Source organism: Zalophus californianus, chromosome 1 (assembly GCF_009762305.2).
Source record: "Zalophus californianus isolate mZalCal1 chromosome 1, mZalCal1.pri.v2, whole genome shotgun sequence".
Taxonomy (NCBI): Eukaryota; Metazoa; Chordata; class Mammalia; order Carnivora; family Otariidae; genus Zalophus; species Zalophus californianus.
The window spans coordinates 80,594,705-80,619,263 of record NC_045595.1 but is presented as its reverse complement, the minus strand read 5'-3'; the positions used below and the strand labels follow the sequence as shown (position 1 = coordinate 80,619,263).

At 35.7% G+C, this 24,559-nt stretch overlaps 1 protein-coding gene and 1 non-coding gene across 2 annotated transcripts in view; both read right to left on the bottom strand.

Annotated features, from left to right (window-relative positions):
* Positions 1–24,559, bottom strand: part of ZNF385D (zinc finger protein 385D) — an 863,057-nt gene that overhangs the window by 608,760 nt on the left and 229,738 nt on the right. The window lies entirely within an intron of this gene.
* LOC113919035 lies at positions 20,519–20,629 on the bottom strand. The gene has a single exon (XR_003518780.1). It is a non-coding gene; the product is annotated as a U6 spliceosomal RNA (small nuclear RNA).

The window sequence follows — 24,559 nt, the reverse complement described above, 5'->3', positions numbered from 1 at the left end:
CCCGGGATCGAGTCCCACATCGGGCTCCCTGCTCGGCGGAGAGTCTGCTTCTCCTTCTCACCCTCCTCCCTCTCATGCTCTCTGTCTCTCATTCTCTCTCTCAAATAAATAAATAAAATCTTTAAAAAAAAATAACATCAAAGAAAGTTAAAGAATTTTGCCAGGACTGAATCCCACAAGCTTCCAGTGAACGATACGGAGAATTCTGGGTGCTTAACTAGCTTTGTTGCAAAGCCTAAATTTCAAAGTAATTAATAGTAGGTTTCCTAATGTAAGGAAAAACAGGTGCAGCTTTAGTCATATGACCTCTGAAACACTGGGGTGCTTTGAGTAATTATCGGGAAAGACCTCTAGAGGTAGGGTTATACCTCATAAGGCAAAAGGCTTTAGCTTTTTCAAAACAAAATGATCTTTGAAACATATGATCTTGATAGTACTGTAAAGTGAGCTGATACCTATTTCAAAAGCTGCAGCCCTGACCACTTCCAGATTAAAACTGGAAGGTTAACAATAGCCTGTTTGGGGCCTATGTGTCCATATAAAGAAGACAAACACTGGGCACTGTCAGCATTTACACGTGAGTATGATTTCAGCCATGCCAGGGTAAAATTATAATCCTAATGAACCAGTGAATTTTTATAATGAACAGATATTCAGAGTGAGAGAACTGGGAGAATCAGTCTTCAAATCTCAAAGTTTCCTTTCCATTATCTCCTAAATCTATTACATTCAGATTTCTTATATATTTACATTTAGTACTTTTTGTTGAGTTCATAATTACTACAACTCACAGAGTGAAGTCTTCAGCAGTTCACACATATTACCTTCCTTTTCAATAAATTAGAAAGTTTACTTCTCAGGAACCACTCAGATTTACTTTGTTCATTTATCTGCATGAATAATGCATTTCATAACTAGTTCAATAAGAAATTTAAGGCCTTTTGAAAAATATACATAATTAAATTTAATAGATGTGGATGAAGAACATAGAAAAAATGTATCTGAGAAGATATTGGAAAATATGGAAAGTTAAATTATATAAAATTTGCTAGAATAAGGTAAAATTTGGAACATAAGCCTTCTAACAACTAGGGCAAAAACAGAGCCATAACAGATGATTCAAAGTGATCAGATAAAGCCAAATAAATTGCTGACATAATCTAAAGCATGACTGTGCTAAAATTAGAAATACATTTCTTCCATGGGGCGTACCAATATAAGGACAGTGCCCTTAAAAAATATATTTTCTATAAAGAGAACAATAGGTCTTATAAGGCTATTTCTAGTAGCCTCTTCATAGAAACCATATAAAATGCTAAAGCTAATAATAATTATATTGATTGTTACTATATACCATAATTGTTAGGTCATCTATCCATCATAACCACCCTATGTAATAGGCAAAATTATTACCCTCTTTTAACAGATCAGGGAAGAGGTTTAGGAAAGTTACATATATTGTCCAAGATAAATTATCCATCAGTGGCATAAACAGGATTCCAAACTGACAACTCTAAAACCAGGCTCTAAGAATCTAGGCCTTATGAATTCCCAATGGTCAGGTCCAATGTCATGATATCTCAGCATTTAGAAACAGAAAAATCCAGCAATATAGAGCTCATGTAATTATCTTAAATCATTACAAGCAGAAGTATGCTTTTGATATCATGAGATTTTTCACTCTAAAGATTAAATAGGAACTTAGTAAACCACTCATAAGCCATCCTTGGAGCAATACAACTTCTTAATGTTCCCTCTTAAGATAAGCAGGTTGCAGAATGGGTTCCTTGTAACTGAGTTAATTTGCTATGTGGGAATGTTAGCTATGAGCCAACTTCATTATGGGGGATGGTTATACAAATATTGATTTTGAAATTAAGAAAATGCTTATCTCTTTGGCTTCAGAAGGAAGAGATTAGGCATAAGAATCTTGTCCAACCAAAACTGGTATTAAACAATTAATTAACAGGTAAAATAGGAAAGGCGTCTGAATTCCCACGAATTTATCCCATTATATATATATTTTTTACAAACACTTGATATTTTCTCAACTAAAAAATAGGTTCAAATTGAGTATTTTAGATATTTACTTTTAAATAACCTTAATGGCCATAAACCTCTAATTGATCAACATTGCTGTTAAATTACCACTGGCTGTTATTAATGAATATAAGTATTTACACAAGAGAATGAAGTTTTTGCCAGTACTAGAAGAAATTAGGAAAAATTATTCACTTTTCTAAATTGCAGCAGTTAGGTGGCAAAGGTAACATTCTCTTTAATCTACAATGATAATAGTCACTCTGAGGTTGAGGGTTGTTTTTTTTTTTTAAAGAATTTCATGAGGCATGATTTCTTAACATCTGAACCAGGTACTCTACTGCCCTCTCATGGATATTATATAAGTAGCATGAAGAATAAATACATCACCTTAAGAAGCATCAACAAAACGAAATTTGTTTAAATAAAGCCTGTGGTAACTATACTACCATAAAATTTATTTTTTTAAAGATTTTATTTATTTATTTGACAGAGAGAGACATAGCGAGAGCAGGAACACAAGCAGGGGGAATGGGAGAGGCAGAAGCAGGCTTCCCACAGAGCAGGGAGCCCAACGTGGGGCTCCATCCCAGGACCCTGGGATCATGACCTGAGCCAAAGGCAGACGCTTAATGACTGAGCCACCCAGGCGCCCACTACCATAAAATTTAAAGAACAGCATTGTTTTCTTTATGAAGACTATTAGACACAGACACTTTCCACAATTGTTAAGTAAAATAAATGCAGTACACTTTATTTTTGGTATTATGAACTTTGGCACTAGTAATGTCCTTTTTACTTCTAAAATCCTGATTCTAAAGTATGCTATTATTTCCCTGAGTTTGGTAATCTCAGTTAACTTGCAGAGGGCAAATGACTTTAAGTTGTTAATCCTTACAAATGATTAAGTGTTTTGCCATAATTGATAAAGTCCTTCATGAAGCAAGGGCTAAGAAATCTTAGGAAATTGCAATAGAAGTAAAAATACAAGCATGGTGCTCAGAGTAAGAGGTTGTGGTGATGAGGGTGGAGGGAGGGAATGAATGGAAGATCGCTGTGTACAGTTGTATGGTCGTAGACTATACATCGCCAAAGGGTGTTGCATACATAAGTTTTTTTTTTTTTTAATGGTAGCACACATTTAAATTATTCTAGTGGGAATTCTAGTACCTTGAATTAAGAAATTAAACTTGTTTTTCCAATGAAATCACTGAGAGATTAAAAAAAATCATTGGAACTGGTGTGAAAGTGTAGCCTACACACCGTGTAAAGACAACAGATAGGTATAGTATCTCTAAAACATAATATCTTCGACTTGATTTAGCACATCCTCAGCTAACAGTAACAATTCCAGGTTTAGAGTTTCATAGGCCTTAGGAACATGATAGAAACACTGTTTTAACACTATTTCTTGGTTCATTTCAAACATAGAGTTATGAGCATTCCACATGTGCTTTCTAGTAAAACTTTTTTTACTTAAAATTTCTTAGAAACAGTTACAAATCTGACAACATTATCAACTAAACTGAAAATGCTTTTAGTTGTTTAACATGTGATATGATCCAAGACACAGGAAACTGCATTGTTTCTTTAGTGATTATCTAATTCTAAAAAGACAGAAGTTTAATTATCTTGTATACCAAAGAATCAGGTCCAGATTAACTATTCTAGGGAAGCTACAGAGCCCACCAAAGAGATGTCAGTGTGGGGTTGCCAAGAATGCCACCTGTCAGTTGAACTTTGCCACTGGCTCTGCCTTCAGAAGGGATTTGTTTGGAACCTAATATATGATAAATACCTAGTCAGTGACTCAACATAGATTAAGAATATAAGCCAACATCTTCATTGCTGTAAAACTAAGTCAAAAGAAATATTAAACAAACATAAAAAGAAGACAATGATCTATATCAAATTTTAACAAATGTACTCTAAAATCGTATTTCCTTGGCATATGAACTGGAACTCGTTCTAGAGTAATCTACTTCCATTTTAATCTGAAAACATGCTTCATTTAAAATTATTATTATTTTTATCATTTTGATGATGATTATTATTAAGTAGGATCCATGCCCAGTGCGGAGCCAACATGGGACTTGAACCTACAACCGTGAGATCAAGACCTGAGCCAAGCTCAAGAGTCAGACGCTAAGCCACTGAGACACCCAGGGACGCCTCATTAAAGACACTATTTTGAGGGGTGAGTATGCTTATATATGTGCATGCTCACATGATTTTTTATAATATTTTTTATCACTTTTATTGTTCTTTGTTTCTTTAAATGGTTTCACTTCCACAGTACTCTCCTCAACTACTGCGTTTTTAAAGTTGTTGCTCACCTTTGAGCTACTGTCTCTCTGGTAAGTTTCTGATCATTTGCCCTGCTTCTATGCACTTCTGATAGCCATTTCAGTCACCAAACAGGTCTGGATTCTGGGGCCTCTCAGGAAGTGTGGACTGAAAAATAGGCTCTATCATCAATCCAGTGGATTTGCTATCACAAAATTAGTTAGGATCTCTTTGATATACTGTTTTGGGAAGTGTCTGATGAGCCTCTGTTAGTGAATATTTATTCAGCATCTACTACATACCAGGCACTGTTGCCAATTAAAAAAAAAAAAAGTAAAGGGATTTTGTGTAATTGGGAAAGTCATAGTGCTTGAGTCTCTTAGGGCTGCTGTAACAAATTACCACAGACTGCGTGGCTTAAACAAGAGAATTGTATTTCTCACAGTTCTGGAGGCTAGAAGTCCAAGATCAAAGTATTAAAGATTTGGTTTCTCTCACAAAAGCTCCCTTTGACTTACAGATGGCCGCCTTCTTGCCATGTCCTCACATGGCCTTTTCTGTGTTTGCCACATCTCTGGTATCTCTTCCTCTTCTTACAAAGGCACCAGTCATGTTAGATTAGTGCCCTACCCCTAATGACCTTATTTATCCTTAATTACCTCTTCGAAGGCCCTATCTCAAATACAGTCACACTGGGACTTAGGGCTTCAACATATGAATTTGGTGGAGGGCACAGCATCACACATAAATGTTCCAGCTTTAAATTAAAGCCACCCAAGGCTGAATTCCTTCTCTACTTTTTACTAGCTATGTGATATTGCACAAATCATTTAAGGGAAAACTAAGCTATCTTAACTTCTTTTTCTATATTTTTAAAATAATAACATAATCCAGGTCATATACTACTATTTATCTCACTTAAGACACATAACAACCCTATGAGGTAGTTCCTTAAAATTGCTTTCTTATTCACTTGTTATATTCCTAGGACATTATGTTTGACAAACAGGTTCTTAAAAAAACATTTGTTACAAAATGCATACAATATTTTTTAATGTTTTATTGTTATGTTAACCACCATACATTACATCATTAGTTTTTGATGTAGTGTTCTGTGATTCATTGTTTGTGTATAACACACAGTGCTCCACGCAGAATGTGCGCTCCTTAATACCCATCACCAGGCTAACCCATCCCCCCCACCCCCCTCCCCTCTAGAACCCTCAGTTTGTTTTTCAGAGTCCATCGTCTCTCATGGTTCGTCTCCCCCTCGGATTTCCCCCCCTTCATTCTTCCCCTACTGCTATCTTCTTCTTTTTTTTTTCTTAACATATATTGCATTATTTGTTTCAGAGGTACAGATCTGTGATTCAACAGTCTAAAATGCATACAATATTAGAAGCAGTGACTTTTAAAGGTAGAAGGGAGTTTAGAGACTATCCATTTTTCTATCTGTAAACTAAAATAAATCACCAAGCTTATGCTTTCTTTCTGACTGGGCCATATTCAGTATCTGGAAGCCCACCAAAAATAACACATAGAAATGCAAGGTTGCTTTATATCAAAATCATTTTCACTTAAAGAGACCCTGATTAAGCCACTGGTTGTTGCCACTGTGAAGTATCTGTTTCCTTAAGACAGCATGTTTTCATTTTATCAACTTCTTCATTAACATCAAACCCTAAGCACAGGAAATTCAACCTCCTTCTTTTACCTGCTCCTGAACACTCACTCTCTCAGTAATCTGTAAATAATCGTCCAGGCAAGCACTGAAGCACAAAGGCAAATAGATCAATAGTCCTCCTGCAAGTGCTTACAACGTGGAGAGAAATCCTGCTTCCCTTCATTTCCTACCACAGAGGACCCCATACATGAATCAATTCACAGTCTGCAGCCCCCAGATTTAATTCAGCATGCATAATCAGCAACAATTGCTGAAGTCTTTGATTAAACTTTTAAATTGCCTCCTAATACGATGCAAATGGAAAAAGGTATTGATTAAAGAATCTTAAAATGGTAACCTGTTCAAATGAGAAAGGAAAATGCTCTGAATTGGTGAGCTTGTGTGACAGGATGAACAGTGTGAAAAAAGCACTAAGGATTTCCAATACACAGATGCAAAACAAGCAGTAAAAATACCTACTGGTTGTCATGTTCATAAACTTAAAAAAACTTAGAGAAAGTTGTTGAATGGTGTGGCCTTTATTTATAATGAAAAATGAGACAGAAAACCTGCAGAAATATAATCCCTAAAGACCCCAAAATGATTTGATTTTTACCCTAGGAAATTCTTTTTTTTTTTTTTTTACTATAATGGATTCTGGATTTTAGAGTAACTTGGTTGTACCAGTCATTTCTTAATAGTATTCTCTCAAATAAATTCATAACAATTTTATCAAGTGGATTTTCTTCTTGTATGAATAATTTTTCCATTCACGACAAATTACACTAATCACACTATAAATATTATTGAGCATACAATATATGTCAAGGTCCTTTCTACTTATTGGAGATACAGATAAATAAAACTGACAAAATTCTGCCTTCATGGAGCTCAGTTTCAAGTGGGGAAGAGAGAAAATAAATAGAATTTTTTTATTATGTTATTTTTTTTTATTATTATGTTATGTTAATCACCATACATTACATCATTGGTTTTTGATGTAGTATTCCGTGATTCATTGTTTGTGTATAACACCCAGTGCTCCATGCAGTATGTGCCCTCTTTAATACCCATCACCAGGCTAACCCACCCCCCATCTCCCTCCCCTCTAGAACCTCAGTTTGTTTCTCAGAGTCCATAGTCTCTCATGGTTCGTCTCCCCCTCTGATTTCCCCCCCTTCATTCTTCCCTTCCTGCTATCATTTCGCTCAGCATAATACTCTCAAGTTCCATCCACGTTGTTGCAAATGGCAAGATTTCATTCCTTTTTTAAAAGCACAATATATGGTTGGTTAAATGATGATAATTTCCATAAAGAGGAGAAAAGCAAGTATGTCTATCCATATATATATATATATATATATATATATATATATATATATATATATATAGTCATGATTTGGATGCAGAAAGTTCCAAGAAAGGTCTACTGAGATGATGACATTTCAGTACAGAGCTAAATTGGTAAGAAAATGAGTCATGCAATTTTCTAAATAAAAATGCTTTAAACAAAGGCAGCAACAAATGCAAAAGCCCTGGGGTGAAATCAAGCTTAGTTTGCATCAGAGAAAGAGCTAGCAGGCTGGTATGGCTGGCATGCAATAAGCAAAGGGGAAAGGAGCAAGAAATGAAGAAAGAAAGGTAATAGGGGGTTATATAGGACTTTGAAAGCCACTATAAGGATTTTGCTTTTATTCCAAATGCAATGGAATGCCACTGGAGCATTTTAAGCAGAGGAGGAACATAATCGAACTTCTGTTTGACAGGAACACTTTGGCTGATGTATTGAGGATAGATTGTTTGAGTTACTAGAAAAGGATGGGTTAAGATGGGATGGGGTGAAATGAGACAGAAGGGGTATAATAGAACAGAACAGAATACTAACTTGTCAAGAAAGTGAGAAGAGGAGATCTTAAAAGGGAGGATCAGGAGTTCAGTTCTTTACCAGCCACATTTGAGAAATTTATTTATTACATATTTACAAAGGCCTTTAGTAGCAACTGGTTACATGGGTCTCAAGGCTATATGACTTCAGGGAAGAGATCTAGGCCAGAAATACCAATTCCATTGGGAATTCCCAATTCCAGTGGAAATCACCAATGTTTAGAGAGCACTTACACTATGATATTGAAAGGAATCACCAAGGAAATGAAATAGAATAAAGAAGATTTCCAAAGACTAAGCCCTGGGACACCCCAACATTTAGAGGTCAAGGAGGTGAGGAACCAGCAAACAGAGAAGGTGTGGTAAGGAAGTAGGAGAAAAACCAGTAGGTTAGAGGCCTAGTGAAGACAATCTTTCAATAACACGACAGTGATCTCTTTCTAATAAGTCACTTAAGATAATGACTGAGCGTTGATCTTGGAATTTATCAGGATGAAATCATTGGTAACCTGGAATAGAACAGTTTGAGTAAATAGGTGAAGGAAGCAATGCCTGTTTGGAATAGATTCAGGAACAAATTGGAGAGAACTATAATAAATGATTCTCTCAAGGAGTTTTCCATGAAGGGAAAGAGGTAAGTGGGGTTGAGGGAAAATAAAGCAAGGGGAGTAATTTTAAGATGAAAGAATATGGGATGTTTGATGAGTGATGGGAAACACCCAGCAGAGAATGAAAAATTGATGTGTCAGGAGAGAATAGGGAGAGCTGCTGCAGGACTGACTGGACTAGAAAAGAGGACAGGAACTTGGCCATCGCCAGGAGAATGGGTGATCATCCAGAGTGAGGAGTGAAGGCACACTGTGTAGGAGCATAGATGGAGGGAAGTAAGATGCCACAGAGGGAGCTTCTGGAAGCTCTTTGCTAAATGCGTCTATTTCCGTAGTGAAGTAAGACGCAAATTCATCAGCCAAGAATAAAGATGGGGAGAAGGCTATGAAGGTTTGAGGAGCGAGGGAAAGGATGAAACGATTCGTCTAGTGGATTAGGAGAAAAATAACCGGGGAAGTATCGCGCAATTACCCAGCAGCCTTGAGAGCCCACTGGAAGTCAGTGATTATGGAAACAAGTCAGCATGAACGTGTGTGTGGGTTCATGTGTATGTGTGTGTTCACCTGCATGGGCACAGATCTGAAGTAGAAAGAGAGTTGCATGATTTAATCAAAGTTGATAATTTGTCCACCAAATAAGAAAAGAGGAAAGAATTTTAGGGTATACGTAAGGGAGTGATATTAATGGTAAAATGTGTAACAAGCTAAGTAAGGAGAGAACTAAGAAGATAAAGATAAATTTCAGTGAATAGATGGTGAGACCAATACAATGGATTGCTTAACACATACTTATTTCAACATGTACCTCACCATATTGTATAACTAGTGTTCCATTATATACGTTTTGTAAAAACACTCTGTAGATGAACTGTAGCAGAAGTATTACTGAATAGTAATTATAATTAATGGTCTTGATTAATATTGCAGGAACTTATTGCTAATGATTTGGTGCCTAGGAAATATGAATACTTTAGAAACCTAATAATTTACCCATGTCTTTAATAGTAACTTATCAAAAAGGCACTAAAAGTATATTTACAATAAATTAGTAATAATTTCTTCCTGTTCTGAAATTCCAGAAAATGTACCTGTATAAAATGTTAAAGATATTTCAACATTTAAGGAAGAGATTAACTAATACAAGTTATTCACTGAAAACTCTGTTAACTTAAGAAAATATAATACAATAGATTCAGACTATATAAATATTGTGAAGTTGCCTTAAAATGTTCCTTTTTAAAATGAAATTATTGGACTAGAAAATCTCTATAGTCCTTCCAAAAACTAAAATTCTAGATCTTTATGAAATCTCTTAAATGTTTTATTAGCTGGAAGTGCAATTAATTGATCTCTTTTAATAAAACAGTTGTTATTTTTATATTATTGTCTTAAATACCCTCAAAATTCCCTTTCTATCCTTTCCCGGCAGAGATAACAAAGGATTTGGATTCTTAAATAAAATATTTTTTGACTTTGGGAAATACTTCATATCTTCAAGATCCTTTTTTCTTCATCCCCACAAATAAAGTTTGCTTAATACCCTACTCAATAGCAATGAAGACTCTAAGGTTTAAAAAGCAATTCAGACGGACTATGGAACAGAATACTGAATATGAACTCTTTATGTGGGGTATGCATGAGGAGAGGTGGAGCGAGAGGGAAAGAAGGAGAGAAAAAAAGGCTATATAAACAATCAAAAAACTGCTCTTTTATTTTATACTATACTAGAGCACAGTACAATGGCCACATTAAATTAATAAAAATGATTAAGAAATTTGTTACAGATCACATTTCCGGTTTGAGGCAAGATAAAAAAAAAAAAAACATCCTACATATTCCTCCTGCTAAGTACAACTATAAACCCTGGACAAATATATAAAGCAACCACCAGACAATTGAAAGATAGAGAAAAGAAGGATGACTGGAAAGAGACCAGAACTCAAGAAATGATCCTTCTAACCCTCTCCACCCTACACCAACACAGTAGAAACAGCACGTTTCCCTTCTCCATGGACACCACAGTTACAGAGGAGGGGAGAAGTCTGGTGGATCATCCTCAGCATGAATTCAGTAAATGACAGTAAAGAGCAGCATGTCTCCGCCTCCTAACTATAGAGTGAAGGGAGAATTGTGCAAGATAATATTGCTGATGAAAGGGATTTTTTAAGCTATATATATGAACTTCTGAGCAGATCCATGAGTGGCTCACATAAGAAAGTGAAAAGAATGTTCAGTAACCTACAGGAAGGCAGGGAAGGGGAAGGACAGAAAGAAAAATCAGAAAGAACAAACAGAAAACACATAATCGAATGACCGATATAATGATATCAATAATGTCATCAAATGTAAATGGTTTAAACAAACTAATAAAGACTGATTGTATGAAATGATTAAAAAACAACTCAACTAGATACAATCTACAAGAAATACCCTTCAAATATAGTAATATAGATGGGTTAAAAAGATCAATGGAGAAGGAAAATGTGATATATGCACATATCTCAATAAAGCTGGAAAAAGAAAAAAAAGTAAAAGCATAGGAAAAGAAGTTACATATAAGCACTGATCAAAGAAAGCTGGAGGGCTATATTAATATTTAGACAAAGAATTCAGAACAAATAAAATCACCAAGAGTCAAATCACCAGGAAAATCTAATAATGCTAAAGTGTATGCATCTAACAGTAGAGTTTCAAAATATATGAAAGCAAAACTGACAGAAGTGAAAGTTGTTAGGGGCTTCAAAACCTTTCTTTTGGTAATCATTAAAGCTATGAGACAGAAAATGAGCAAGTATAGAAAAGATCTCAATACCACCATTAACCCACAAAATCTAACTGACAAAGAAAAACGCCACCGAACAGCAGAATACACATTCTCTTCAAGTACACAGGGAACATTCATCAACAAAGCACACATATTCATTCATGAAACCAACCTCAACAAATTGAGAATAACTAAAACTCATATAAAGTATATTCCCTGTTCATAAGGGAATCGTATTAAAAGTCTTAAACAGAATGAAAACAAGAAAATTTCCAAACATTTGGGTCGTCACTCTTCTAACTCCCAATCAACATCATACTGCAAATCTTAGCCAGTGCAATAAAGCAAGCAAAACAAACAAAAAGGATATAGATTCAATAAGTAGAAATAAAACTTGCCTATTTGCAGATGACCTAATTAGCTATATAGAAATTTTTAAGTTATACACAAGAAAACTGCTATAACTAATAAGAGTTCAGCAAGTTCATCACACACACACACCCATCAATCTTATTTCTGTATACAAACAATGAACAATTGAAAACAGAAATTTTACATGCAGTTTACAACAATCCTAAAAATTATCATAAATCCAATAAAACATATTCAGAATTTGTGTGGTAAAACTAAAAAGACCTAAATAAATGAAGAGACACACCATGTTCATGCAATGGAAAATACAACATAGTAAAGATGTCAAATCTCTCCAAATTTATCTATAGGTTTAACACATTCCTATCAAAACCCCAGCAAGATTTTTGCAGATATAGGTAAACCAAGTCTACCATTTAAAGGAACAGGAACTAAGAAGCTTTAATCACTAAAATAATTTTGAAAAAGAATAAAATTTCAGTCACCACATTACACAATACTACTAAGTCTTACTATAGAGCTACAGTAATTTGGACATTGGAATTGGCAAGAATATACACATAGATCAATAGAACAAAACAGAGTCCAGAAGAAGACCCATCACAAGCACATCACTTGATATTTGATAAAGGTGCAAAAACAAATAATGGTTAGCTTCTCAACAAATAGTTTGGGGACAATTAGACACCCACAGGCAAAAGAATATAAACTATAAAAATAACCTTGACCTAAACCCAATACTTTATACAAAAATTAACTGAAAATGGATCAAAACTATTAACGCAAAATATAGCACTACAAAACTAATAGAAGAAAAAATAAGAGGAAATCCTTGTGACCTAGGGTTAGCGAAGAGTTCTTAGACATGGCACCAAAAGCACAATCCATAAAAAAAGAAATAAACGATAACATGGACATCATCAGAATTAAAAACTTCAATGGAAATCTACTCAACAATAAAAAGAAATGAGTTACTGAAACACACAACTCTAATGGATATCACACTCATGTTGTATGAAAAAAAGACATTTGAAAAGGTTATATATACTGTATTATGACATTTATAGAACATTCTGAAAATTAAGTGATAGAACAGATCAGTGGTTGGAGAAAGGGAATTAGGGATTAGTGTTACAGGTAGGTTGGGCATTTCTTTGTAGTGATAAAACAATTCTACATCCTGCTTGTGGTGGTGGTTATATGAATCTACCCATTCAATAAACTTTCACAGAACTATACAAAGCAAAATGAAAAAAAGGAATATACGTAAAAATGGATTCAAACCACATAAATCTAGTTTAACCATATTATAGCAAGGCTAATTTCCTGGTTTAATAAAGTGCTCTGGTTGTAGATGTTACCACTGGGGAAAGTTGGGTAAAAGTGCATAAAAATGTACTATTTTTGCAACATCTTGTAAGTCTTAAATTATTTAAAAACAAACAATTAAAATGCATATGGGAAAAAATCAGGTTGATAAATTTGTAGAAACTCTAAGCTAATACGCAACCTTAGGATGTTGCTTTTTCTAAAATTAATTTCTTGAAGGTCAAGAGAAGGAGGGGGGTGTGCTAGGTTTTGTTAGCTATATTTTTCCCAGAGGACAAATGGGACAATATCTCATTTCTTTAATCATCTATATTTTGAGGTTTACAGTAAATAAGGTATACTAGTTTGGTTTATATTAAATAAGGTATACTGAAGCTTATATAATTGCTGAATGTAAACACAAATTGTACAACAAGGCCACCAGGATTCAAGTCCTGAGCAATTTACAATATAATAAATACTCAGCGATTAAAAGGTGTGCTCTCATGCACTTGTAAGCCAAATATTTAGAGAGCAACATATTTAATTATTTAAAAATATAAGAGAGGTTTATTGGACTTCTAAAGAAATTAAAAAACACTTCAGAAGAAAATTAAAAACTTCTTTGAATGCTTTATATAGAAATACAAAGAGTCACCTGTTCTTTGTAGGGTAGTATAATTAACAGACCCAAAACAATATTTCATTATTTTAAAAACCCACTGGCAAGACTAGTTCTCAAAGAACATATTTTCTTTCTCTTGAAATCATCTAATAGAACAAAAAGACCTCCCAAAAGAATAACTTAATACTTAAAACAAATACATTTTTAAAGTATATGAATTAGTTCCCCACCCACTTTGTTCTATATCTTGATCTGTTTACATCTTGGGCAAAAACAGAGCAGGAATCCTAGGCACTTTTTTCAATTTGCTGAACTTCCTGAGATTAAGGAGACCAACTCCCAGTTATTTGTACCAACGGAGGGAAAGCACTGTCATGTAAAGTACAAAATGCTTAGAACTCAGCCTGGTGAATCTGAGCATTCCAGGGCCTCTCTGATAAGAGTAGCAATAGTTTACTGGTCCGCCATTCACCTTCTGGAGACAAGAATAAGATTAAGAACTGAAAGCACTGCGCCTGGGGGAACAAGAGGAGGACCGCATATCCAGGAAAGAAAAGCTACCTGTGTGGAACATGCATTTTGCCCCAACACTTATTATGTGCTAGCTCAGTGAAATTACAGTGGCCCAAGTTGTTACTCATGTCTCAGTTTTACAGTTGAGGAAACTAAGGCAAAGAAATAGTAAATGGCCTGGGGCACGTGTGACATAGGCAGTAGCCAAAACTCTTGGTTTTGGCCCAGGTTGTGATCTCAGGGTTGTGAGATCGAGCCTCGTGACCAGCTCTGCACTCAGCACAGAGTCTTCTTAGGATTCTCTCTCCCTCTCCACCCACTTTCTCTCTGTCAAATAAATAAATAAATCTTAAAAAAAAAAAAAGAAAGAAAGAAAAAGAAAAGAAATAGTAAATACCTTGACCAAGGACATACAATTAGCCTAGCCAATTTCAGATCTCTTTATCCCCAAAGCTGGTACTCCTTGCCTTGTGGTATATTATGGCCTCTTAAACATGTATAGCTCAAAAGACATTGAGTGACTGCATTTCAACATTTATCCACAAAACTCATGGTTAAATGACAGTCAATTTTACAGATAGCTAAAAAGCATCATCAGGTTGACAGCTTATTTGGAGTAACTGAAACATGAGAATACTACAATTCTCAGGCACAAAAAGACTTAAGTCTTGAAGGAAACTTGGAGAACACCCAAGCCTACCCTAGGAAATGGCTTTATTTTTGGTAAAATGTTTAGCCCACAGTAATATTGTGGGGTTTTTTTGGTCATTTGTTTGTTTGGTTTTCATACTATGTTTTTTTTCAATAAGGGTTTTACTTGTCTTTTTTAGTAATTTTTTTAACTAAACAAAACTGTTTGGTTTATTTGTGGGTTTTTTTTACTAGTTTTGTTTTGTTTTTACTAGTTTTTTATTACAAGTTTATGTGTTTTGTGAATTTTATTCTTTGGATTTCATTTCAAATTTAACTGTTTTTTCCTTTGTTTTTCTCTCCATAGCCATTTTTCTTAGTCTAAAAATGGCCAAATTTAAATTAGTGATGGAAAACCAAATCAAACCATAAAATGTGGTAGTTATGATGAAATTATGAACAAAATGCATCTATAAGTTAATTTAGTTGTGTGTGTCCACTTATGCAGATTTTTATACAGTACAGTACTATAAATGTATTTTCTCTTCCTATGATTTTCTTAACATTTTTTCCTTTCTAGCTTACTTTATTGTAATACAGGATATAATACATATACCATTCAAAATATATGTTAACTATGTTATCGGGGCTTCATGTCAACAGTAGGCTACTAGTGGTTAAGTTCTGGGGGGAGTCAAAATTTATATGTGAATTTTTAACTGTGCAGGGGGGCTCCATGTTCCTAACCCACATGCTGTTCAAGAGTCAAGTGTACATATAAACATTTGTTTAAATTCTCATTTACGACATTTGTTTTATTCTGTAGCTCTTCTTTCCATCCTTCTCTACTCTGTTCTCCAACCTGAAAAACTTATCAGGCAGGCCATCTCCCTCCATGGGTGTCCTTATTTCCTGGCAGCCTTCAGCCAATGGAGAGCCCCAGCAGGAGATGGGAGCAGCAGAGATGAATGAGGTCAGTGAGGTCAAGGGCATTGTAATGTTTTATTTCCCAGTTCTCTCCCTGGAGGTCACCTGGGTCTAACTGTGTCAAGAGGCACAAGTCTCAGAATAGGCTTTTCCATAGGATTTTCCCTGCCCTGGGTTCCTAAAAGCTGTCTGCCCTCAACTCTGTCATGAATGGTGGTGGTGATCATTCACTATTAGATGTTTGCTCACTATTATCAGATTTCCCTTCTCACAGTCTGCCAGTTTGAGTGTGTCACTTGCTTTCTCTGGGGTTATGAATGATGACAGTGATAATGAAATTTATAGGGAGAGGGAGAAATTCATTTAATATAGCATGTATTTTATGCATTAAGGTTAAAACAAAGACAAATACAAAGTAGAGTTCAGGACATGTTCATACTCCAAACCTTCTATGATCCCCAGAAAGAACAACTGTACTATTCCCTATGTATGCAACCAGATCTATTTCTAACCACTTGCATACACATTCTGGCAGATAATTTGCTGAGCTTAGATCTTATGACGCATATTCTTCTGTGACTTGTCTTTAAATATTTCCCTAATGATAGACATTTAGATTTATTAAATTTTCATATTGTTACCCATAATGATGCAATGGACATCCATATATATGATTAGTAAGTTACTTTCTCAAAAAATTCTTATTCAACATCTTGCTTTCCTTCATTAAACAATTTCATTTAAAGTCATGATTATATATATGTATATATATATATGAAATCTGAACTAGTACTAGAGAAATTTCTTTGAATATTAGCAACTATGACACACCTTCTTTAATGAGTGAATGTTACATTTTATTCTTTATATATATATTTTTTTTTCCCTATTCCTCACAACCACCATGGAATACAGCTGTCATTGTGTGATCTAATGTTGAAATTACAGAGGCTAAGAAATTAAAAAAGCCCAAATCTTCAGAGCTTGCAAACAGAACTTTATTTGAATACAAGGCCCCCTGTCTTTAAACCCCTGCTCTTTGAAATACATCATGCTCCCTCTCCTTACTAGACAAGATTCTTCACTTATGAAGGGAACTCAGTGTCTAGTAGAGAAGTTAGTCAGGCAGAATACTTTTTCTGAAATATAATTTTAGGCTTCTTTTCTGGCTATGTCCTCCTACTCTATGTAGCATCCCCAGATGTATGTTTAAAGCGAGGGATAGGACAAAAAGAACAAATAAATGCAGTTTATGGGTTTTGAGTTTCAAAAACTATCCTTGATCATGTGGGGACAAGGGGTTAGGAGAGAAAAATTCAGACATAAAGAACACATTTAAAAGAATAAAGATTCAGTCACTCTGCATTTAGACCAGGTACTAATAATGATCCAGAGTGTTAGAGAGCCTAAAAGTGGGGTTTACAGGCCAATGTTTCCCCAACAAGGAGTACTGTTAGTTCACTGACCACACTGGCCTCTAGGTCCAAGTCAATAGGAAAGCTGGAGGGAGATAAACCTCCAGGTAGTTGGAGATGAGAGAGAAGAGAACATTTTTCCCCAATAAAGCAGTAAAATCATCCCAGCTGGGGTAAACCACAGATAGACTTGCTATAGATGTTAGAGCAAAAGAAATCCAGTGCTAGAAACATGTGCCTGAAGAGTCTGGCTATTCAGTGAAGGGAGAATGGAGCAGTGACCTTCAAGACAGATGACCAGGACATGCACACATGACTGAAACAAAGCAAACTGTGGACTACAATGAGCACAGTGAAAAAAGGTGCTTATGGACCCCTGTGAGCATTCGAGGAAAGCATTAATTAGCCTGAGGGAGAATCATCTGGTTTACTAAAAAAGGAGGAAGGATTCAATTTTATTTTTAGGATCGGATCAAACATTTCTAAAATGTTTCATTTAAATAGAATAAACGGTAATATTTGAGAAATAGCTCCAGTTAGAATTATTTTATTTACTATTACTTAAGCATGCTAAAAGTACAAGCAGTCCACAGGAGTTCTCCATTAATATGATTAACTGTTATAAACCAAAAGGCTATAACAATGGGTTAGACAAAATAAATTTTTTCTATGACTTTCCCTCCTGTCTTAAAGCTTGAGACTGAAACAAATCACACTGAGTACCTAAAATAAAATCTACATTGTCCCCATACTACATTATACTATACTGACACTGTATTATAATTTGCTTTTTTATGATACAGACTTTTATTGTCTCTCTCTACTTACCAAATTATAAACTCCGTGACAGCAAAGATCTTTGCCCGGCAAACAAGAAGTTCTCTATAATATTTGTTAAATGAATGAATAAGCAGATGACAAAGTATTTTACGATTACATTTAGATCATGTTAATTCTGACATTCTGGTTTTTCTGACACTTTAAACCTAAAAATTTGTGCAACATTGAAAAATATCTTCATAGAATAATTTAGATGAATAAAACACTAGGCTGCAAAATAGACCAAAATAATACATCTTAATGATAATGTGATAAAATAAGAGGATCCGTAAGCCAGTGTCTAGAATTTCTTATAAATTGTGAAGCAAGCACATTATATGGAGATTTTTACTTTCTGGGTTTTTCTGTTTATTTTTGGGAGACTTTTGTTTTTCACTATTAAAAGGAGATAAGAAAAACAACAGAGAGTGTTTTTCAAACAAGACATTTTGGTAACTAAAAGCTAAATCCTAGCTGTTAGTGAATCTGTATTTCATTTATGGTTAGTGAATTAAATGGTTTAGTGAATTAAAATTACGGTAGTAAATTTTCCTATTGCTATTTTGTAAATGCTTGTGATTAGAAAGGGACCAAACAACTTAGAACAAATATAAAAAAAGTGTTAGAATCAAAGTTCAGAGAACTAAAAATAAACAGTTGCTATTCTTGCTTACCCAAATCTACTTCCTTCCCTTCTGGTAAGAGAACCTCAATTTTCCTTGCAAAACCACCAGCCCCTACTCCATCACGGTGCTGGATTGAATCCAGTTCCAAGAGTGGGCATGTGTCCCACAGCTGGCTTATCAGAGCAGGACATATGCTTTCTGGCCAAGGGGACTGAACATAACCCAATCAGTTTAGTGAATGTTACCCTGAGGATTGTACTGTAATAACTAGGAAAGGGATATTTTCTTTCGCTGAACTTAGTGTTGGGAAAATGGAAGCCTTGAGTTGCTGGTAAGGATGGTGTTATCAATAGAGAGGAAAACTCACCCTGAGAAATGGAGACTGGTAAATGGACTCTTTATGGTGCTACTGCATGCTTTCTATCTTTCAGGTCTCATTCTAAGAACCTCATGCCCATTAATACAACACTCAAAACAAGATGACATTATTATATACATTACACAGCCAAGAAAATTGGAGTCAAAAGACCTTAAGTAAAGTGTGCAATATGATAGCTAGTAAATAGCAGAAAGAGGACATACTGACAACAGAGGCTGTGCCCTTAAGTACTGCTGTGCATAAAACCACACACACCCCATTCTTTCCACCTTCAACTTTTCATTAAATGAGTTAATATACTCCCCTTTTAAGTCAGTTTTTCTGACATTTGCAATTAAAAGTTCTGAATAATAACAGCATTGTAATTAATGAGAACAGTAACAAGTATGCTGAAATAACATAAAAGTCTACTATATAATTTGGCCCACCAAACAAAAAATTAACATAGAATAGACTATGTGTGTGTAGTATTAGCAAACTAATATTTATACTATAGCAAACAAAGTAGTTAGTCAGGTACAATTTTTAAGATTTTATTTATTTATTTATTTAGAGAGAGAGAGAATGAGCAAGGGGAGGGGCAGAGGGAGAGGGAGAGAGAGAATCTCAAGCAGACTCTGTGCCAAACATGGAGCCCGATGCGGGGCTCCATCTCACGACCCTGAAGTCATGACCAGAGCCAAAAGCAAGAGTCGGTTGCTTAAACTGACTGAGTCACCCAGGCACCCCTAATAGTCAAGTACTATTTTTTATTGTTATGTTAATCACCATACATTACATCATTAGTTTTTTTTAATTTTTTTATTGTTATATTAATCACCATATATTACATCATTAGTTTTTGATGTAGTGTTCCATGATTCATTGTTTGTGTATATCACCCAGTCAAGTACTATTTTTTTTTTTAAAGATTTTATTTATTAGAGAGAGAGAATGAGAGATAGCAAGCACGAGAGGGAAGAGGGTCAGAGGGAGAAGCAGACTCCCTGCTGAGCAGGGAGCCCGATGCGGGACTCGATCCCGGGACTCCAGGATCATGACCTGAGCCGAAGGCAGTCGCTTAACCAACTGAGCCACCCAGGTGCCCCCAGTCAAGTACTATTAATAAGAGTCTTGGATGGAATTTTTGAAGAGGTCAGAATGTGATAGATCTTGATATTCATATTATTCCTTTTGGGGGGAATAATGTGAAATTAAAACTAAGGCTACCTATTAGTAGGGTTCTCCTTTATGATAAAAAAAAAGTATTCTCCTAAGTGCTAAATATTAAAATATACACTTATGAAAGGACAACAAGCAATATAATGTTTCCATGTTCAAAAAATTAATTTTCTGGGGCACCTGGGTGGATCAGTCAGTTAAGTGTCTGCCTTCAGCTCAGGTCATGATCCCAGGGTCCTGGAATCGAGCCCCACATCAGGCTCCCTGCTCAGCTGGGAGTCTGCTTCTCTTTCTCCCTCTGCCCCTGCTCCTTCTCATGCTTGCTCTCTGTGTCTCTCTGTCAAATAAATAAATAAAATCTTAAAAAAAAATTTTCTTAGCAAAAGTTCAAATTATTTTAAAATCCAAACAATCGGCCAAATCCTGCCTACAAGGTATATAAAACTGAGGCTACAACCCGATGGGTATTGTTTTGTTTGTTTTTGTTGTTGTTGTTTTTAAAATATGGAACACTTCACGAATTTGAGTGTCACCCTTGTGCAGGAGCCATGCTAATCTCTGTATGGTTCCAATTTTAGTATATGTGCTGCCTGCTGCTGAAGCAAGCACTATTATCTGATGTTTTAAGAGACACGTTTAGAATCTATTACAGGCCAAGAATGAAATCTTGCCATTTGCAACAACATAGATAGAGCTAGAAGGTATAACGCTAAGTGAAGTAAGTCAGTCAGAGAAAGACAAATACCATATGATTTCACTCATACATGAGATGTAAGAAACAAAACAAAGGAAAAACAGAGAAACAAATCAAAAAACAGACTCTTAGCTGCAGAGAACAAATTGATGATTACCAGAGGGGAATTGTGTGGGGGATGGGTGAGAGACGTGAAGGGAATTAAGAGTACATTTATCCGGAGGGGAAGAGGAACCATGAGAGACGATGGACTCTGAGAAACAAACTGAGGGTCTAGAGGGGAGGTGGGTGGGAGGATGGGTTAGCCTGGTGATGGGTATTAAAAAGGGCACGTTCTGCATGGAGCACTGGGTGTTATACGCAAACAGTGAATCATGGAACACTACATCAAAAACTAATGATGTAATGTATGGTGATTAACATAACAATAAAAAATTTAAAAAAGCTAATGATGTAATGTATGGTGATTAATATAATAAAAAAGTAATGATGTAATGTGCAGTGATTAACATAACATAATTTTTTAAAAAATTACATTTATCTTGATGAGCAGTGAGTAATGTATACAACCTGTGAATCACTATATAGTACACCTAAAACTAATATAACACTGTAGGTTAACTATATCGGAATTAAAATTTTTAAAAATTGTATTATAGGCCAAAGTACCCTTTTTGAGTTTGTAGAGATTATGTGATTTTTCCCACAAAAATTTTTGGAAAAGCAGATTTTATTCTTGGTCCATGCAAGAGCTTAGCTAGTGTTTATTATCCTTTAAATTTCTATAATTCCTCATAGGGCTTTAAAATTGCAATTTTTCAGTTACCTCCTTTCAGGAAATACTTCCTCCACAGTTAGTCAGGGTTGACTCTAGATCCTACTCACCATATCCCTAGCCCTGCATCTGCCATAGAATTCACTGATAAATGAGGCTTTTTCCTGTAATAACTAGGAAAAAGGGACTATTTTTTCTGGGCTTGGAGTTGAGAAAATGGAAGCCTGGAGCTGCTGACAATCGGGGCTTCAACAAAGAAGTAGTTTGACCAGAGAGATGGGGATTGAAAACCAGTGTTTCTGAGGCTGACATTGAGTAAATGTTACATTTCTGTGGTAATTGTTTTACGACTGTTTAATAGAAAAATGTAGTTTGAATATAGCTTATTCTTATTATTCAATATCACTTTAGACTAAGAGTTTCATGAATAGAATTCCAATTGTATAAAATTTGTATAACAACCTTAATATAAAACCATAGAATTCAAGGAAACTCAACTGAGTTAGAATTTGTGCTTTATAAATTTGTCTTCAGTCATGCATGATGGAGCTATCAAATCCAATTAAGTACAAATTTACTGGGCCTAAAACAACAGAGTCCAGAAAGAGTGAAAACTCTTTCATTTAAATGGATTCTTCATAAATAAGAGGTGTTATTTCTGGTCTGTCATACCACCCTTTTAAATAGTTAACTGTTGAGGTTCCTCAAAAAATTAAAAATAGAGCTATCCTGTGACCCAGCAATTACACTCCTGGGTATTTACCCCAAAGACGCAGATGTAGTGAAAAGAAGGGCCGTGTGCACCCCAATGTTCATAGCAGCAATGTCCGCAATAGCCAAACTGTGGAAAGAGCCGAGATGCCCTTCAACAGACGAATGGATAAAGAAGATGTGGTCCATATATACAATGGAATATTACTCAGCCATCAGAAAGGATGAATACCCAACTTTTACATCAATGTGGATAGGACTGGAGGAGATGATGCTAAGTGAAATAAGTCAAGCAGAGAAAGTCAATTATCATATGGTTTCACTTATTTGTGGAACATAAGGAAGAGCATGGAGGACAGTAGGAGAAGGAAGGGAAAAATGAACGGGAGGGAATCGGAGGGAGAGATGAACCATGAGAGACTATGGACTCTGAGAAACAAACAGGGTTCTAGAGGGGAGGGGGGTGGGGGGATGGGTTAGCCCGGTGATGGGTATTAAGGAGGGCACGTACTGCATGGAGCACTGGGTGTTATATGAAAACAATGGATCGTGGAACACTACATCAAAAACTAATGATGTATTTGTATGGTGACTAACATAATAAAATTTTAAAAATTAAAAAAATAAATAAATAGTTAACTGTTTTGGTTAAAGAACAGAACCATTTACTCAATACCACCCAGCTTCTTCTATTAAAGTGTAGACTGTATCTTCCATTATTTCTTGGAAAACCCTCAAAACTGCAGAAGGGGCTGACCACAATTAAACAGTTTTTTTTAAAGATTTTATTTATTTGTTTGTTTATCAGAGAGAGAGAGAGAGCACAAGCAGGGGGAGTGGCAGGCAGAGGGAGAAGCAGACTTCCCACTGAGCAAGGAGTCTGATGCAGAACTCGATCCCAGGACCCTGGGATCATGACCTGAGCTGAAGGTAGACACTTAACTGACTGAGCCACCCAGGCATCCCTAAACACAACTCTTAAAAAGAAATTCCCTTTTGTGTCAGCTATGTGGCTACAAACCAAGAATCTATGTATATGAGTCAACAATTAAAACTAAGTTTAGCTTCAGAAAACAAACTCCCCCCAAAAAAGGAGCTGCTTTTGAAAATTACATGTGTAAGGTTTACTAAGCTAAGCTGAAGCATGGACTGTTCCAGATGGTTTTGCAAAGTAAGATCTACATGGTGGTAGTTATACATGGCTTATCCAATGCATCTGTCTGACCTTTATTTAGTCCAGCAGTCTGGGATCCCTTTGAAATTATGAAATCAATGGGAAATGATCATAAAACTTGAGGAATTTATGGCTACTTTCCAAACTCTCTTTTCTAAGAACCATTAAATTGCTTCCAAAAGAAAAATAAACAAAAGCTACACTTCAAGAGAGTAGATCACATGAACTCCAGAGCATCCCAACTTGCTACTCACCTATTCTTTGGCTTTCCTATGAATACACAAACTTCTGCTTCATATTGCTTTGGGGGTTGCAAAGAATTGTGAAGTAGAAGTAAAAGGAGTTACACACCGGATCATTGCTACTCAAAGTGTGGTCCCAGGACTAGCAGCAATAGCATTACCTGGGAGCTGGTTAGAAATGTTGAATCTCAGACCCTGCCCCTGACCTGTCTGAATCAGAATCTGCATTTGCAATCCCCAGTTGACTTGTATGCAGGTCACAGTATGAGGGGGGTCTCTGAACTATTTTTATAAGAACACTGTAAGTCTTAAAACTCTTTGCCTATACACTTTTCCAATCTTTACTTTTCTGCCAGCTGATTATAGGTTTCACAAGGACTAACTATAATTATAGTTAACACTTATTTTATTGCATCCATGCACTGAATATGTAGGTTACTTTATTTTATCCTAAAATTATTGCTTCTGAGATGTATTTATGACAGAGGGCAGTGATTCTCATACTTGAGCCTGCATCCAGAAGCATGTGAAGGGCTCTTTAAGACACAGATTGCTCAGCCTACCACCAAGTTTCTGATTCAATAAATTTGGGGTAGGCCATCAAGAACTGGGTGTACCCAAGTACTCAGGTGAGGCTGATTGGGACCACTAATACAGAAGCCCCAAATATAAGTATCTGCCAATTCAACTACCTGGGTTCACATCTCAGATGCAGGCTAATTGTCAAAAAAAATTTGTCTAGTCCTAGGGGTTCTCTCTGGGCACCCCTCCTTCTCACAGTTGCCATGGCTCATTTTGCCTCTTTTCTCAAGCTACCTGCAAAAGACAATGCACTTTCCCCATCTCTTCTCCTCCTGACTGTCCCTAAGTCTGAAATGTTTTGGCTTTGATGTTATCAGTGCTAATTACTACAGAGTGATGGGTAATTTTTGTAAGAAGTATT